The 4,307-nt window shown below is 39.3% G+C and overlaps 1 long non-coding RNA gene across 1 annotated transcript in view; it reads right to left on the bottom strand.

The window, feature by feature from the left end:
• LOC145723713 (uncharacterized) overlaps window positions 1-1,373 on the bottom strand; it is a 50,003-nt gene extending 48,630 nt beyond the window's left edge. The window contains exon 1 of the long non-coding RNA XR_014148969.1: window positions 1,060-1,373. This is a non-coding gene — a long non-coding RNA (uncharacterized LOC145723713). The remainder of the gene's footprint in view (window positions 1-1,059) is intronic.
• Between the last annotated feature and the right edge of the window lie 2,934 nt (window positions 1,374-4,307).

Below are 4,307 nucleotides of genomic sequence, written 5' to 3'. Positions count from 1 at the left end.
AGAGTGGGAGGCTTCTATGTGAGAAGCCATGAATACACACTTCAGCAAAGTAAAAATGCAGTAAGAACCGGGGAGAAACCAACCAGTTCACTCTCAAGGGGAGAGGGCTTGGTGATGCCAAGGGTGAGGTTAAATAGAACTGATAAAACTCTAGCTTCTGCATCAGGAAAAGAGATGGAACTGGGGGAGGGGGGCAGGCACCTCAGTAGTTCTACTCAGGAGGGCATTACGCTGCCCTGTGTTTCCTGACCCTTAATTTCCCAAGACCCTGAGAGCATTTCAGGACTCACATCCAGTGTTACTTTTCCCTTTAATCCCCGAGAAGTTTCATACAACACTAATAGATTTCCCAGTGGTGAGGTCAATCAAATTCTCGTCTATGACTTGAAATACGTTTTATATTTTCCACTTATCCACATACATTTCACAGTGATAATTTTAGGGATACATAATGTTCTTTTTTTTTTTTTTTTTAAAGATTTTATTTATTTATTTGACAGAGAGAGACAGCGAGAGCAGGAACACAAGCAGGGGGAGTGGGAGAGAGAGGAGCAGGCTTCCCGCCGAGGAGGGAGCCTGATGTGGGGCTCGATCCCAGGACCCTGGGATCATGACCTGAGCCGAAGGCAGACGCTTAACGACTGAGCCACCCAGGCGCCCCAGGGATACATAATGTTCTATCAGGTTGATGTAACATTATATATGTATACGTATATAATATATACGTATACATATATATGTGTGTGCAGATGTGTGTGTGTATATATATATATATACACAATCCTGATGTTGGGCATTTACGTTGTTTTTCAATATTTTATCTTTAGAAATAATTACTAAAATTTTTTTTCACCTGTGGAACACTTCCCATTTGATAAATTCCTAGGGATGGAAATGCAGGATTTCTCTTGATTTGATTTGTAGCTTACTCTCCAAAATGGTTCTAATAATTCATAAAGCTATCATAATAAGGATGTTCTAATTTTGCTCCAACTATGTCCACTATCTTAGCTCAAGAGATGCCATAACAAAATATCACAACTGAGTGGCTTAAACAACAGAAATTTATTTCTTACAGTTCTGGAAGTCCAAGGTCAGGGTGCCAGCAGGGTTGGTGTCTGGTGAGGGCTCTCTCTTTGGGTTGCAGATCGCCTCCTCACTGTGTCCTTATATGGCCTTTCCTAGGTGAGTGTGGGGGAGATGGGGAAATAGAAAAGACCTGGGGTGAGTAAGCAAACTCTCAGGTGTCTCCTCTTATAGGAGCACTAATCCCATCTTGAGGGCCCCATATGTAAGACACAAGTGACCTCTACTCATCTTAGGTTTTCAGCTGGGACTCTAACAAATAACAAGAGAAAACCAGTTTATTAGCAGATGCAGTGCACATCACATGGGAGAAACCAAAACCAAAAATGACTTAAAATGATGATTTAGAACTACAGCTTATATAGTACCTTCAACAAAAAGCAATAAATCTGTAGAGAAATGACAGAAAAAGGAAAGTAGTTGTAGGCTTCCAAGGGTGGCAACTTGTGGGAAAGTCAATGTTTGCGATGAAAGTAATGGAATTCAGGTTTGTTTACAGACTCTTATGAGTCCATCTCTGGGCTGATAAGACTGAGTCTTCAGTAAAAGGAGAATTTATATCTTTCCTTCAGGCAGAAAAAGAGGAGTTTTTTCTGCATTAGCTGTTTCTTACCTGCTTTCAGCATAAAATATTTTTTATGTCCAAGAGGCATATCTGGGGTGACATATTCTGGTTTCCCTCTACCCCATTTTCTTTCTTTCTTTCTTTCTTTCTTTCTTTCTTTCTTTCTTTCTTTCTTTCTTTCTTTTTTATTCTTATGTTAATCCCCATACATTACATCATTAGTTCTAGATGAAGTGTTCCATGATTCATTGTTTGTGCATAACACCCAGTGCTCCATGCAGAACGTGCCCTCCTCAATACCCACCACCAGGCCAACCCATCCTCCCACCCCCCTACCCCATTTTCATGACCTCATCTAAAGCTAATTATCTCCCAAAGGCTCTATCTCTGAACACTGTCACTCTGGGGATGAGTGTTTCTGCCTACAAATTTTGGGGGGACACAATTCAATCCATAGCATCCCCTTTAGGCATTGTGGTTTCTTATTTTTTGATGAATTTTGTGCATATGAAATGATGCCACATGAAGACTCTCTGAAGCTTTATCTTCATTCCTTCCCACCATCTTTCTCTCAGTAAATTTGCCTTTACTTACAATCACTTGGCAAATATCTATTGAGCTTTTATTAAGAATATTTTGTAGAGATGGAGAATCAACCATGAATGAATGAAGTCCCTCCCCTTAAGGAGCTTATATTGGAGAACGGTAGAAAAATATACAAGCCAAAAAAGAAGATAATATCAGACAGTGGTTAAGTGCTACTAAGAAAAATGAAAGCGGAGTGAACATAAATTATGGTAATGGGAAGTTCTAAGTCCTCATTTAAGAGCTCTGGAAGAGTTGGGGAGGACAAGGCAAGACATTAATAAGTCAAGGTTCAAGGTAAAGTTATTATTAAGATGGCTGTTATTAACGAGGCTGTTCTGTCCAAGTATTTTGTTATTTTATATAGTTATCAGAAATGTGCTGGAGTTGGATGTAGGATATAAAACACAACTGAAATAGTCATCTGGTTTTGCTTGATCTTTTGACAAAATGCTTTGTTCATCATTGAGAATTTAATTTTATCTTCAAGTTTCTGAGACTTTGGTAGACCTCTGAACATCTGAAATTTTTTTCCCCAAAGATAAAGATTTTAAGTTGCTTCTCTTCGAACCCATGCTACTGTGGTTTCAGGAGTCCTACTTCTGAAATCTACTAAGATTTCCAGGGTCCCTTTTAGATACTGGACATGCATATCCTGTTTTAAAAATGGTCGTGTTAAAAGAGAGACAACAGGCCCCAAATGGAGTCATTTGTGCAAAGGCCTACATCACAAAACCAAGACTTAAAACCTAAGTTAATTACAGTCTCAACCTCTCCTAGGAGTGGAGTCTTAAACCAGTGGGTCTGTGTATCACTTGGTCAGCACTAATGGGATCATCTGCCTCCATAGGCTCCTCCACCCCCTAAAGGAAGGTGACCTTGCCACAAACAGTTCCCTCTGCTAGTAACTTCCTTGTCCTGCTCCCTTCTGCCTATAAAAGTCTTTCATTTTGTACAGCTCTTCAGAGCTCTTCCCATCTGCTAACTGGGATGTTGCCCAATTCATTAATCATTGAATAAAACCAATAAGAAGATCTTTAACATTTACTCAATTGAATTTTGTTTTTGTTGTTCTTTTCTTTTTTAACAGAGAGGAGAAGAAGGGGTTCATTAGGAGATCCTCTGCAGAGATTGTGTTGTCAGGAAAGTACATCCAAAGAGCTTCCAAATAGACCACAATTAAAAAAAGTGGAAGGAAAGGAAAATTAAAATCACTACCTCACTTTTTTTGTTGTTATTTGGCCAGCCCTGCAAAAAGAATTAGAATGCGTGTTGCATATTTGAAAGCTGCTCAGAGAATGGATCTTAAAAGGTCTTATCACAAGGAAAAGAAACTTTTATAACTATGTATGGCGATGGATGGTAACTAGACTTACTGTGGCAATCATCTCACAATAGAAACACATATGGAATTGTTATGCTGTGCACCTGAAGCTAATATAATAATAATAATTACCCTTTTTTTGTTTTAAAGATTTTATTTATTTATTTGACTGACAGAGAGAGAGCACAAGCAGGGGGAGCGGCAGGCAGAGGGAGAGGGAGAGGGAGAAGCAGGTTTCCCGCTGAGCAGGGAGCCCAACTAGGGGCTTGATCCCAGGACCCTGAGATCATGACCTGAGCCGAAGGTTAACCAACTGAGCCACCCAGGCACCCCATTAATTATCCTTAATTAAAAAAAGAAGAGAGAATGTGTCTAAGAGTAAATAATTTAGTCTGTATTATTTGTTCTTTGCCGCTCCTTTCTTTTATGTCACCATCAGGGTGTTCTTACATTTCCATTTTACTGGGCCAGTTCTGGTGGTGAACAAAGGAAGATAAGGCGGAAATGAGAGTCTGTATGATAGGATATGATTTCAACGGCCTAAACAAGTTAACTTGGACCAAAAAAAAAAAAAATACATATAGATACGGATGTGGATAGATATATAAACAAATGGATTACTTTCTCACATCTAGATAGTGTCTGAAATTAATTTAATGTGAGAGAAGGCATTTCAGATCCCGAGGCCACTGAAGAGTAAACTCCAAGTGAGAATATTTACATAGATTATGATTTAATGGTTCCCCC

This window comes from Leptonychotes weddellii, chromosome 10 (genome assembly GCF_054177405.1).
Source record: "Leptonychotes weddellii isolate Sample4059 chromosome 10, ASM5417740v2, whole genome shotgun sequence".
Lineage (NCBI taxonomy): Eukaryota > Metazoa > Chordata > Mammalia > Carnivora > Phocidae > Leptonychotes > Leptonychotes weddellii.
The sequence above is the reverse complement of the archived record's forward strand: the minus strand, read 5'-3'. Positions and strand labels throughout refer to the sequence as shown.